Source organism: Hyalella azteca, unplaced genomic scaffold (assembly GCF_000764305.2).
Source record: "Hyalella azteca isolate HAZT.00-mixed unplaced genomic scaffold, Hazt_2.0.2 contig7231, whole genome shotgun sequence".
Lineage (NCBI taxonomy): Eukaryota > Metazoa > Arthropoda > Malacostraca > Amphipoda > Hyalellidae > Hyalella > Hyalella azteca.
In genome coordinates, this window is record NW_025937359.1 from 347,655 (window position 1) to 363,085 (window position 15,431).

Here is a 15,431-nt window from a genome sequence, read left to right on the forward strand (position 1 = left end):
AAAATGCTGAGTGAAGAGTGTGCGAGCACTTCACTGAAAAAGCATGTACGTATATGGAAGCACACGGCAATATATAAACTGGAAGACGTGGAGGCAGTTGGGGTAAAAAGCGTAAGAAGTGTCCGACGCTACAGAAAAGGCTGCTAGACTGAGAAAAATGGATGTAAGAATGCGTGTGCATGGGATGGGGAAGATGAGAGCGATACTGGAAGAGAAGGGTGCAGGTGATGGCGGGATGTATGAGAGAACAGGAGTGGAATGGAGAGTTCCACTCCTGTTCTCAGCGGCTGAGAGTTGATCTGTCAGCGGCGGAGACTGAGAGAGGACAGCGATTTTTGTGGAGTGCATGGAGGGTGAAGGGGATAGAGAAGCCGGCGAGAATGGGGCCTGGAAGGGTGTAATGGAACAAGCAATAATATAAAATATACTGGTGCTGGTAAAAACAAGAACAACAATATAAAAAGAAAAAAATAATTATTTATGGCCGAAGAACTTTCATACCAAGGTCCATATTTCTCAGAAACAAACGGGACACAGCAGTAGCACACCAAACAACTTTTCCCCTGAATTTTATTTTCCCCTGATTTCATCTTACTCTTAATACGAACTATCTCTTTACTCTAGTCTGTGCTCTAATGCCTCGCCTCCCTGACATTACTTACCTCTCCTCTACTTAAATTAACAGAATTTGTGACAACGTCTTTTCAGGGTCACCACGACATAAATAAAAATCCGACATGTGTGTTGTGTGGTTTTGGTTTAGCAACATTTTGGTTTAGCAACATAATTTCGTTCAGGAATTCATGGCTGATTTCAATAACAGGAAATATTTTGCGCATCAATACATTACGAGAAACTGTTGTTCAAGCTTGGAACTAAAGTTCATACTGCTTGCAGTATCAAACTTCATTGATATAACTAAGGTAAACTTTAATAGAAAGAATCTTAATTCTATTTAGAAATAACTGGTAATAGATTAATCTGAATAAAATGCATTATAACTTTTGGATAACTTTTGTCGAAAAATTTAACGCTTTTTTCGTTGCTGGAAGAAGTCACACGTTCCAAAAGAGGTCAAGCTTAGAAAAACTGCTAAATTGTAAGCAAGAAAACCGCGTGTCGAAGACATGCTGTTCGTAAATTATACTCTTTCTTTTGGTCGCAGCTTTTAAGGGTAAACTTCTCTTTCTCCTCGTTAAACAAATGCGAGAAGTGAAGCTCTAGTCTACCGGAGCTTATTAAGTTTATACGAGACGAGCGCATCGTTTGTCTTCGTCTCAAGTATAGAAGATCGAGCTAAAGAAGAGTGAAATGCATTGCTTTATTCTATGTAAAATATCTATAGTTGATCTCGCATACCTCATGATATATTTCATAGTCTCTTCGGTTTTTCAAAATCAATTCTATAAAATATAAACAATTTAATCAGCGCCTTTACTACATCATAACGTCAAGTACGTAATCGATCATGTATTATCATGAATGCATAAGTGACGTCTGACCTGAAAAAATTTTCATTGTTCCATCATTTATTCCCTCAAACACGAAAAAGACAATAATTGTGTGTTATATTTTCATGAGGTAAGGCCCAAAACAACGTTATTATTTTTGGCATTGTCGAACGAAATTTACCCACGCCAATGACGCTAACACCAGATATTCAATTATAATTATAATCGACCTTTGGGAAAATAGACAGGGGAAAATTTTTCTTCAACTTGAGCATTTCCGTATGATGGCCCTCACAACCAGGTCATATGGCTATACTTGAAAAATAACGTTTGTTTATTTCATGATGCGTATTTTTTCTGCATATCTGCCTGTAAAAGTAGCGATTATGTGTCCATATAGTAGTAACACAATATGGTGAAGATAAATTCTCGTTTTCTGGGTATGTTTGAGGCAAACTAATGAAACATTCAGGTCGATTCTATGAATTTATATAAATTATACATTTAGGCAGACGTAATTTTCAGGAGATAAAAGAACCCTTTTGAATGATCCTTCATACAAGATGGTTCAAATTTATCACTTGTCGTTTCCTAATATTTGAATAATCAGGCTGCCATGTTTTCACATACGAAGAAGAGATAACAATTGACCTTGTGTATTTTTAAATGAACCAGCACCTCTTTTACGGAAGCTCTCTTCGAATTAAAAATGTTGGAAACACCAACGCTGTCGCTATATATTAGCATTCATGCAGGACGAGTCGATTCGTTCTTTTGTTCTTAAGCAACTCGAGCAAGAAACGCCGATGCCACTCCAATTTTAAATGATAATGCTTCACTAAATATTTTTTGGAAATTATACCTTTACACACTCAAACTGAACGTGTTCTGACATTGAACCGATTTCGCACACTTTTTCATCATAGGAGGTGAAGCAACAACCTTGGAAATGTACATCCAATAATTCGAAGTTTGTGATTCGGGATAGAAGCTCCGGCTTTGGAAGATATCTTGATAATGACATTATCAGTAAGATGATTGGAATATCGACACACTGTCGTTCCTGGGCACCCATCAGACTGAAAATGAGCAGAACTAATGAAGTTCGATTCCACACGAAAGCAACACAATTCTGACTGCTCGAATACGCGCAAACGCTTGACTCTGAAAATGAACACCTTGCATGCAAGCAAGCCAGCCGACATGAACTGTTTCGAATTTATTTTTAGTAGAATTATGTATAACGGCTCATATAAGCTAGGCTAGTTAGATGCATTTTTTTGTAGCTCCTAAAAGGTATTGCTATGACCTGTGATATTTATTAGCCTAATCCCTTCTCATTACCTGCTCCATCATTTTTATGTTTCATTTAATGATCAGAATTTCAGAAGAAGCAGACTAACTGTTTCACCCACATGCTAAACACGAATATCTTAAAAACGACGATAATAAATAGGCATAATTTATGCGTATAATTTTTCAGTACATATATAGCAAGCACAAAACATTTCTCCGGAAACTCTGGAACAAACTGTCTCTGTCATTTGTAATTTCAGAAAATGATAGGCAATTTGGGAGTTTACAGCAACATAGTGGCGGAATGAGAGGCGCTCGTTTGATGTGAGCTGCAATGACACTCAGTGAGCAACCTGAAGCGACGTGTCGAGCTCTACAATTATTGGACCCTTACAATAAATACCCAGCTAAGTCAGCGAAGACATTAATATACATAAGAAGCAACATAATTTGGAAGACATTATCATGGATCATTTGTCAAAATTACCCTCAAGTGTAGGTAATTCAGTTTATGTTGAGTGAAAATCTATGATAAAGAGGTGAAGTAAATCAACAATTTCAAAATAATTCACTGTAGAAATTAATTATCATAATTACAATCCTCATCATTTTCAGAATTGGCGTGAGGAGCGTTGGGTGCCTCGGCCGGTCAACGACCCTCAGACCTCAGAGCAAACAAGCGAACGCTTCAAGAGGCAGCTTTATGATGTCGGGTGACGTATAGACTGCGACTTGACAAAAATGCTTGGAAGTCTCGAAAAGAGTGGAAATCAAATTTGGTGCGGCCAATATTAGAAACCTAATTTATCCCAAGCTGGTGTGCAAATTAAAAAAACTAAATTGATTCTGCAGGATTCGTTCAGGAGTTCGTCTTTGAAACAAAAATGTAAAACATGTCTCAATTCTTCTGTGAATAACTATAGGAATGTTTAGTGGCAGGAAGAAGCATTTGAATGTTGAGCAATCATTAAACATCATTAAACATTTACAATTAAAAAAATCATTAAACATTCACCATTTCGGATTTTTTGTGATGTACTAAAGAGATGTACTAAAGATGAAGATATGTTTATGTAGTCGTGAGGTGAAATAACGTCATTGAAAAAGATTATCAGAGAATTGAAGGATGCATCCCAGTATCGGAGCATAATCCATGTGCAGCCATAATCAAACATGAAGTTATAATCAACAGCGCAGTATATCCAATTCCGAAGTAACTTAATTAGAAAGGTCGAGACAAGAAGGACTCTGCATTCATTTCGAATGTAGAGCTTCTAGCAGAATAAAATTGTTCATTGATCCCACCACATATCTGCCGTAAGCTGGCAAACTTTGATCGAATTAGGGGTAAAAGATGTTACAAGTTATCCATACTGTGACGAATCAGATCCCTTTCAATTTTTTGAGATCACATTACTCGCCTTTTGACTTACAAATGTGATACAATTACAATTTTTATGGTGAAACTTATAGAGCAGACGAATGTTCATACGTCGTATGTACGATAAACACATCGCAGTCGCATTTGAGCTATTCAATGAGACGTACAAACTCAGTAAAAAATAATGTTTTACAAAGACTACAAATATAATTTCAATTCCAGCTGTTGTAAGCTTCACTCTTCCTTCGGCCATCAATCAATTGTGCAGGCAGTAGGGTCATCTCTGCACATAATTCAACTGATCGTGATATCTTGGAGCAACACATTAAATGCTATTTCATGACTCTGGACATGAATTAAATGGCTGATGTGAGTTACTTCGAAGTAAAGATTAAATGAATTGCTGATATGAAGCAATTTTACTCAGCAATTAATTCGTGTAGAAACATGTTTTTCGAGGTGGATCAATACAAGTTCATCAATAAATGTGGAGCCCGACCGTTTGGTTGCCTCAGGGCATTACACAGCTTAAATAGAATTAACGAGCAAATGGGTGCTTCAGACGAATAAGGTCTTATAAAAAACCTCAGGTTTATTAGAGCATGTTGCCCTACCAGGCTATTAACGCCTTAGAAAAGTCTCATGCAAAGTAGTGAGGTCGAGGGAGGACTGAATGAGGACCAGAAACGGCCGGTGAGTGGAGAACAACTATTTTGTATGTTTGCAGGCTTCGCAATGATTTGTTGATGGCCTTGCCCAGCGAATGAGGTTTCAAATATTCCTAATTATAAGCATTGGAAAGTAATCTTGAATTGAAAATCTCGTGTATGAGACTATTCGTATGGTATCAACCATGCAACTTCACCAACATAGATGTAGAACAAACATCTCAGTTCGTTCCAACTAGTCAAAGGGCAGGATGATGGCGGTACCGTTTTGCTTCTTTTACGTTGGTCGAGCCTCTAAGGCAAATTTTGTTTTCATCTCAGCACCGACAATTCTTTGCAGACGACTTTCTTGCGGCAGTGATTAAAATTCTCGGAAAAGACTTGCGCAAATATTGGCTGCAGCCTGACTTGGTCGGTTGGTTCCTTAATTACAAGCCTGAATTTCCTCTCGAACTAAACGCACAATGAAAGGAAATCCCCGCATCGAATTAATTGCATCAAGGCTATGTCCTCAGATCCTGGTAATTAAGATCTTCAAATTAAGGCTCATGTGATTGCAGGCAGCGAACGAGCATAGAGAGCTGCAATTTAATTTTTAGTGACCGCGCTTCCAAGTAGATATAGTGAAGTGTGGGTGTTTACGATACCATGTAAGAAATTTCTACATTTCAAGCAAATCGTACCCGGTGCAGATTGAAATCTTCTTGTAGCCTATTGCGCAGCATGAACATCAATCCATTTGAATATAATTATTTGACAAAAATGTCAATTTAAACAATGTCAAATGACCTTGAAAGCATGAAATTAAGGATTAAAATTCAACAGCTAAGTTTAACACTTCTAGTAAAGTCTTACCATTTCTTTATAACATACGCCCATCTGAATTCCGATGTACAAAGTTCGAGAAGAAATTCAAGAGCTCGGTGACTAAATCGTTCTCCAATTTAAATTAACAAGAATTTCCAACGAGTTTTGCTGACGTTGCTCCCAATAATTTAATTTTATCCAGCAGAATCACGGACGCATTTCTCGACGCAGCAGAAATGCAGGAAAGAGCCAGCAAATTTCCTGAGTCTCTGAAGGCGGTAGAATTGAATTTCAGTGAAACCTTCTAGGATGCAGCCAGCTGCTCCTTTCCGGACAGTTTCGTCTTCAAAAGTTCTTCTCGTTTTGCGAAATGTGCCTTATTAGCAGTGATGGTGAGAGTTTCGATCATGTCTTATTTGCGATGAAGCATTTTTATATTTATACAGTAAGTTATAATGATTTGTTCCATCTCACTGACGGTAACTTAGTTACCCATTAGCGTTTTTTAGAGTATAACGCCACATAAATGCAACGTAAGTGAATATTTTCTTTGATTTGCCCTCAACTCCATCCCTGCTGGATGTAATCCAAAAGAGCCCGAATGTGTGCTCCTTTGAATAAAAACTTGAATATTTATTTTAAAAAATTGTGTGTCGTTATCATAGACTTAGGGAAAATATCTCGTCTAAACAATGACTTTCATAGTAACATGATAATGAATTAATTTAAACTTAGAAGTTATTACGAGTATTTTTTTTTTAATCTTGAAACAGTTCAGAACATTTGGAAATTATGGATTGGCTGCCTGAAGAAATGTCAATAGCTGTGTATGTATTTACAGGTTTAGCTTTTTCAGATAAGAGGATAACGAAACTCCATTTTAATGATAATGGCATAACAAATCAGTTACGCGGTCGGTCCTGTCAAGTAATTTATTGTTGGAGCTTGGAATATGGATCTAATTTAATTAGTGAACGAGAGTATAATAAGACAGAGGTCCAACAGAGGTCCAATATATTCAAAAGATATGTGAATGCTTGCTTGTTCGATTCAGGAATCGAATGCAAGGTGGGTTCAACATGATTTCTGAGCTTCATGGGACCTCAAAGACTGGGGTCGAGGATAAAAAAATAAAGTTGGAGACTCGAGGAAAAGGAGCTTAAGAACAGGAGCTCAAATACAAGAGTTCAAATGAAAGGTTTCGCATAAAGAAGGTTGTTTCCGGCAAACTCGAGCTTAATTGTCATCGTACCATTTTCCAGTCGATTGTTTTTTTCTATTGACGTTCTTCAATTGTACCCATTCTTTAATCTCAAATCATATAAGGAAATTTTAAGTGACTAGTATTAAGAACTATTTCTCTATCAATACCTTATACTCTTCGTTGACAATATTGTGCCCAAAGATCTCACTACCGCGAACCTATAGTTGCTCAAAAAGAAAATCAGAAAACTGTTGGCACAAGCTCTTCCAATGCTCCATTCACTCCAGTTCACTCGATACTACAACTCTTATGAACCAAGCGGATGACCGACAACAATGTTCGCTTTCGCGTGCCCAAATTGAGTGCTCGAATAGCACAACACTGGATCATTAAAGCCTATTAATCGGGCAATAACTTTTAAGTACTCTCATGAAGCTGTGACAGCGCCTGAAATCGATTCTCTATTGTGTTCCACTGTAAAGGAAAAATACTCTGCTCCACAATCAACGGAGTTTCCATGAATCAATTTTGGAGCTCGGAAAATGTCATTTAAGCCAAGCATTTTCGACGGAAGCACAGTAATTGAACATAAAATGTCTGTCAACATCGATAATTCTTTTTCTCGCAGTCGTGTTTCTAATTGTTTGTGAATGCGATGTATCTTGCAGGTCTGTTCGCAGAGTTTATTTATTTAATCTAGCAATTTATTTTTCAGCAGCAATTTATTTCTGTTCGCAGATTTATTTCATGGCTGCGTGACGGAAATATTTTCTTCTATTTTTACAGTCGGTTTTTCGTCCTGCATGTGGCAATGCAGATGTTTTTACTTCAGTTAGTGCTTCACAGTATATGTAAATTTCTATTATAACTGTATGATACAGTCCTATAATGTCATGCCAGTGCAAAAAGTTTGCAGCATGTCGACAAAACGTAGTTTTCGACTTCATGACTACGGATGTTCTCTCCAACTACCTATTATTGTTTCTTCCTTTGTCCATATGTGCAGCATAAATAACGCTTCATCTTATAATAATGCCTGAAACACACATCCAGGAAACTGTTAAGCATTGAGATTGAGTTAGTTGAATTCTAATATTGGCAAACGACATTGTATTTTGACAAGGCAATTCTATTTAACGGCAATTAAACTAAATTGACGACTGGTTTGCCCATGCCAAACAGCTCATCAATCCCATCGCGCTGTCCGTGATCCCAATCAGAATGTTTAAACAGTAGTTTTCGCAGGCGACGGTCACCATAGAAATACTTAAGAATATATTACCGCCCATGCAGTAGCGATAAGACATTTCTCTCTGGGACGGCCGAACACCTTTGGTGATGTAAAGAAAAATTTACACGATCAAGTTACAGACTTCACAGTTCTTGAAGGTGAAGTACATGAGTAGACGTACTATAATCTTCATCTTCCGTGGTCCATATTTGAGTCATTAGTTGGACATTTTTGAGTATCGTTCAAAGCTTAATCTTCTTCATAATTCTGAGATTCGAATTGATTCGAGCAGGTAGAGGAAAATATTTTATTAAGGTATCCACAACACCTGGTCATGGCTCGCAACCTTTGAAGATGGAGCGTGATGAAAGCAAATTAATATCAAAACCTATTGGTTTGTAAACTACTATCATGATTTTTTTAACGAATCATTATCATTTGAGACAAATACATTCGTCGTGGGAACGAATAGAGCTTTTTAGATCCTTTAGATAAGTTCTGAAATTCATATGACTGATTTTATGATGTTTTTTCAGTTTTTAGGGTTTTTATAATGTTTCTAATGTTAATTAACAATCATGTTGAACAATTTACCAATAATTTTCGTTCGACTGCACCATCCCAAGCTTTAAGCTTAATCTGTTACGAAAATTTTCGTGGTAAATAATTTTCCATTCAAGATTTTTTGTGAGTTTTGTTAAAAAGAATCAGTCAAAATTATCTTCACAAAAGATCAAGTTGCAGAAGTATAAAAAATACCATCAGTTAGCTCACACAAAAAAAAATTCCATTGTGTGAATTTTGTATATTGTTGTTTTATAAATCTTTTTTCACCTCCCACTTTACAGTTCCTTTGTTTACATGGATCCAGAGGATTACTTCGCACATGACATAACCCTCTCCCTTGGATCGAGGTAGCAACTGACGCCAGAATTCAAAAGGCACGAGTCGCGACGACAACCTTCCCCCAGTCAATCTCAGCCCGCGCTCCACAACCTAGGACACTCAGCTCGACAAACCGTAGCTTTTCGTCGTAAGATGAAAACAGTTCAATACACCAGTTTATTGTACTAGAGGATATTTTTTGTTCCTAATGGGGTTTTAAGGCACCTCTTACGTGATCTCAAAAAGAAAGCATTGTATTTGTTATGATGTTTACTGTTTATTTATTCCACATCAGATGAGGGCTCTACAGAAAAATAAATTTTGCGTAGAAAAGAAACTTAGTTTCGTTAGTGGTTTTGTCTAAGGGGAAACCCAGTTTATATTTTCAAATAAAATTTGGATCATAGATTTCTATTGTTCTATTATTTATTTTTTTTATATTGTGCTATTATTTATCATTTCGTATATGATTCATAATTTTCCGAACGATTGTAGGCCGTTGCTTTCGGCTCTTTTTAAGATCTATTCATTGGAGGGGCCGCGACCACGTGTTCTCTTCAAAGTATACGAGTAACTCTGACTTCATTCATATTATAAAGAAGTAGCTGTTACTTTTTTACACTTCTCGAGTCACTTTTTGTCGGCCCAATTCTCCTGCTGGAGCTGTCGCTAACAGGATTAGTCCAAGCCCCAATTACCAGCTGTACGTAAAACTTTTACAACCAAATTTAGTTCATATTTAAGTTCAAATATTTATTTCAAGGCCGTGGCTTAAACACTTCCGTCACTCGCCTCGCCCGGACGCCAGACGAAGGATCTCTACTAGGCATGGGGGGTCGTGAGAGCCTGCTAGTGATTGATGAGACACGGCCGAGCCTAACGTGGCGGGCCAGTCAGCTGCACCCTAAACTCCAGCGAAGTGAGCGATGATCTCAAGTTTCGGACCTGGGCCTATACTTTCAAAATTCGCTAAATGAACGTTAGTACTTACGCTCTATTTTCTTGTCTATGATTGGTGGATTTTGCTTGAAAGGCCGATTGGCTGATGAACTTACGATCTCTTAACTTTTTTTGAAAGTATAGGCCCTGTTCTTTCTGGTACTGTTGACTCTGACAAGCTAGCTCTCCTTGCTGGAGATTCGTGTGAATTAAAAAAAATTGTTGTAATAGAATCCTAGTATTTGAGTTATATAGAAGACTACTCAGATTTTTTCAGGCTTGATGGAGAAATTTTATGTCGTTTAGTTATCTTTATAAAGGGGCAAATTACTGCAATTTGATCTCAATCACGGGCCATTCCTCATGCCGCAATCATTCAAATGTATATCCTTCGTTCCTGTAACACAATGAAATACCTTTAAAAGTCTGAACGTACGTGAGTGTTGTGCAAATAATGTATTATCTCTCTGAAACTGAACCTAAATAACAAAGTAAACGTTTAACTAGTAGCAATAAATAAGTTTTTCTCTTACGTTTGGCTTGTGTTACCAATAAACAGAATAGAATGACAGAGTCTGGATCGATGCATACAAAATGAATGACGCAAGCAGAACTGCGATATCGTAGAGGCTGTTTTTATACATCTCAATGAATTGCAGCGTGTATGTAAAATAAATAAAATTTGTATATATTCTAGCATAAATTATGCAAATTTAGAACGTCGCGAAAACTTTATGTTTCATTCGTGAGACAAACTAAACATTTTTCTAAAAATGACATTTGGTGATGCAAAGTAATTCAAACTGGATCAAAATTAACGCAAACTAATTCATCGCTTAACAAGGTGGATATTTTTCGAACGTAAAGAAATATATTTTTAGTTTATCATGAAATGTAACTTCTGTAGCTCATTTGTCGCTTATCATTTCGATGTTGACGAAAGAAGACTAAATTTCTGCATCGAAAATATCGCTGTGTACCCAGGTCGATCGCGCTATCAATAAAAAAGCTGTATGTGTACAAATTTCTTCATTGCATGATATTGATTTCAAATCCGAACTGTTCCGAATGTGACTGATGAACCGAACTTTATTTTTCCGCATTATTAAATTAGTCATAGTGACATCATACTACATCATACTGACCTAAACATTTCCTGCCATATCGGAAAGTGACATAGCACTTCTGTCAATATCAACTTCGGAGGCCCCAATCATAACGGGATTGTCCGTGGCATACGATGCCCAATATTGCCCATATTTGTTGCATGAGGAGAAAAAGCCGATGGTCAGATTCTTTCCCCCCTTGGCATTGAAGTCAACTCTATTTCAAAATCGATAGTTCTAATTTGATGAATGTAAAATATTGGATTTAATGCCTATAACTTTCCCGACATATTGCTGTTTATATCAACGAGGACGCTCCTCAATAGGATGGTATTTATTTATAAAAAGATTCTTTTGTGTATTCAAGACGAACGAGACATATTTGGTAAGCTTTCTGACAGGTGCGCCGTACAGCGATTCAAAATTGCAAGTCTTGCAAAAAAACAACCTCTTGTTTTCAACCGAATAACCTGATCCTCTTCAAATGAACTGCGAAATGAGTTTCGTTATTAAAAAAAAAGTTTCCCTGGCCTTGCCAATAAGAAAATATTTATTGAAAATTTTGGAAACTTGTACATTAGTGTGGAAAGCTGCCGAATGACTTTCATGCGTAATATGTGTGGAAAAGGAGTGATAAATTTCACTGAAAACTTTTTCCTGATCACAGAGCGATTTCAACAACAGAGCAGCGCTCACTGAGAGCCGCAACAATGTTTTCTCAAACCAAGTAGACGAATTTCGAGGCAGACTGGAATAAATTCCGAGCCCAGAAGGATTTTCTTGTCTGTTTTCCCAGCTGGCGAATCTCTTCTCGACGCCAAACTTCTACGTTCGTTCGACCAGAAAACGAGCTCCTGAATTTTGCGAAATTATGTCTCCCTGAAGCAACATGACTGTTAGAGTCACGTAAGCCAGACCCAGCCTATTTGGAAGGCAGTCTAGCAGAAATTATATCATCTGAGATTGTAAAGGAACGCGCCAAGGTTCGTTAATCATTTGCAAGCTTAGAATAGCCAAACATTAATTTATAATGCGTTAAATTAAACAGCAATCCAGTCAAAAAGTCAAATGGAACACTTGTTTCATGCAAGCTTTCACGATACCAATTGAAAGCAAGGCCATTAAATATCAAATTAGTTTGCGTTTTCTCATTTTAGTCTATAGACGTGTACGATTGCAAACTTTTGTATCTCTATAGGGTTGATGATCGATGGAAGTATTTCCAAACGTTTTCAGTAAAAATATTATGAATTTCACTATCATTTTTAATTAAATTTGCTACGTTCGTGATTTAATTAGTCATGTGATTTCGCTACACCGTCTCAGTAGGATATAGTACTCGTTTCAATTTGCAAACCAGGCAATGTAGTTTCTTGCGATAACTTATGTATTCTCATGGCGGCAAAAGGTTAACCAGATGTTAATTCGAATGTTTATAATATCATGATGCTAACTTAGACATTTGATCGAAGGTGAATATTTTAAAGTTTATCCAATGATTCTTTCTAAAGTTTAGGAACTCACAAAGCCGGTGTGTTGAATAGGAAAATAAATTTGTACAGATAAATTGCAGGGAAGCAATTATCGAAAATTATAAAATAAGTTATAATCAAATTGTTAATTTCTTCAAATGTTTTCGTTTCAGAAATTCATCATCTTCTTGCGTGTAACAAGGAAGAAGTTTGCAATTTAGAGCAGCGGCCCGTGATACAAATCTTCGTATTTTGGCGAGCAAGAAAATAGCATCGGCGATGGACGTGTTCCAGAAAAATTGATAAACAACAAAGCCTGGGGCCAAACTTTCCTTCGCCAAACTTGCCTCATCAACTTACATGAAGGCTATGATCAGCGAGCTCTGCAAATGATAGACCTGATCGAGAACTAAATCCGTAGTAAAATCTATATCATAAATTCAAATAAAAAGCTGTTCTTCGATAGTTTCGAATGGGCCTTTTAACATTATGGGTATGGTTATGGCTGACCGAGGTTTGGAAAACTTTCTGCCACGCGTTTTTCCCAGAAGTGCATAGTTCGAGCAAAAGATCTAGTACAGGATTTGTATAAACCTGGGCCTGCATATGCATATTTTGATATTGACTAACAGACTTCGGGGGCTGTGGTCACAGATGCCTCGAAAGTTATGCACGAGCTCCTTTAATTGCCTTCACCAGTAAGGCTCTCACCGAATGCTCCTTTGCGTTTTGCCCGTCCAACCAAATTTCTTGAGGTTATAGCAAAGAGCTCGATTTGATCAATATTTGGTTCCTAAGTTCCTGAAATCGCGAGTTCGAGCTGATGGCAATATAACAAGCCTAAAGCGGTAGGCGGGTGAGTGACGACAATGGAGAACGACTCAAATTCATGTGAAACCAATGCTACGATGATCATCATCTTTATTGCATGGTCGTTTCTCCACTATTGTTTTCATGTGAAATCGAAGGTTGAGATTTCATTATATTTATAAATTTGTAGCTAGCGTGGAGCATGTCTCGGTTAACCTTCCACCGCATCTCTACCTTCTTCTATTCATCTTCTTCAATTAATCTTTTATATCACCTTTCAGCGTACGCGCACAAACGACATGTGTTGGTTGTAATTTGGAAACCATCTCATGAACGCATCGGGAATAAGATAGGAAGGCGTTTACCTTGTGTTTATCTCGTTACCTGATGTTCGATATTCCTTAATTTCCTCTATATCGTAGAGCGGTGTTGATAGATTAAGTAGTTACTATTAAATTATCGGTAATATCATCAATTTTTCATTCATTAAATGTATCACAGCGTGTAGCTGCTCCTTGTGCAATACATGAGAGTTAACGGCCTGACATTTAGGGAAAAATGGACTACAGATTGTAAAATAGGGCTTATCCCGCAACAGCGTAGACATAATTGATAACCAAAATAACCAAAGAGAAAGACACGCGCTGATGTGATGCAAGTATACGTTGTCGGCAATTCAAAGGGTACTATCTGCTAATGGTGCGCAATAATAATTTCAGTGTAAAAAAAATAGTTACACACCGAGTCGTTTTAGAAAAGTTTGCTGCTCATATGCTATACAACGTGACGTTTTTACATGCAGTCTGTTGTGGTAATTTTTAGAGACAAATTGCATAAACAATTTATCAATTCAAAATGAGTACTATCATCAAGTACGAAAGAAAGGACGATTTTAATTATTTATACTTGACTAAAAATGAGAATTTGTTAGTATGGGTATAATAGGTAGCTGTTCTGGACTTTCTATGGCCTGCGTATTAGTTCAATGCTCAACATGTACAGAAATCATTGTTGCAGCACATATTCTTTGAATCGAACTAGAAATTCTCAGTTCAGTTCATGTCCTCGTTCTACTCTCAGAATCGTTTTGTCTATTTAAATGGGTTTCAAAATTCATTGGTGAATAGCAATACCATTATACCAATACCCCATGGCCGAGCACTTTAGGGCTCTAAGGCTATAATTGGATTGTGCCGGAGAAACTTCAAGTGAGTGAAAAGTATCACTGGTATAGTTGTACGATGGTACAATGGTACTCTGGCATGGTTGTACGCTGGTACCAACTGTCAGCAAAGCTGACCGATCGTCAACCATCTTGTACTATTGCAATAATTAGACGACATCTCATGTTAGAATATTGGCTACGATTTTTTAATAATATTTGCGAACCACGAAATTTAACATACTTTAATTGTTTAATCTGGGATGGAATTTATGGCATAAATTGGAGATTGATTAAAATGGAATGTACCATAGACTGAGATTAGTATGCAAAGTTTGTAGAATATATTTTTGAGCCGCAATTATTTATTGTTTTACTTTTTCAAAAACCTAAACAACTTATGGCGATATTGGTTATATGGATGAACAATGCCCATCTATTTACATGATCAACCAGTAATGATTAGTTGAAGTAATTAATGCAGAGATGAAGGCGACGGGTTTAGTTCATAGAACATCGTGGCTTGGGCGATGTTTTGCCTAAAATGCTATGAATCTTAAATCTACTCAGAAATAAGATAGTAGACTCTAATTTTTCTTCGAATTTTATTAAATCTATAACGAGTCAGAAGGTCAATGCGGCGACATAGGTTTTTCCAAATCACTTTGAATCACCCTGGCCACCTGATTGACTATATAGTATAGTTGACTATAGTCACTTCATTTCGTATAAGATACGATGTTTTAATCATATCATTTTTTATTGTTCATGCAGGCTCCCTGTCCTTCATTTGCTAAATTACATCCCCGCCGTATATATACATTTATAGGATTATTCATGCAACTAACGCGGCATTCATTCAAGTAATTAAAGTTGCCAACTTCGGCTATGTGCAACCGCCATTATTTATTGGTTTTTATTGAGGCAGACAGCAGCCAATAACATATCGACATGCCATCGCGATGGCTCAGGTGTCATTTGAAGATGACGAGAAATATTTGGGGAGCAGCTTCGGTGCG

At 37.1% G+C, this 15,431-nt stretch overlaps 1 protein-coding gene across 1 annotated transcript in view; it reads right to left on the minus strand.

Moving 5' to 3' along the window:
- LOC108669272 (rho GTPase-activating protein 45) overlaps nt 1–15,431 on the minus strand; it is an 87,464-nt gene that overhangs the window by 50,858 nt on the left and 21,175 nt on the right. The gene's annotated exons all lie outside the window — the stretch shown is intronic.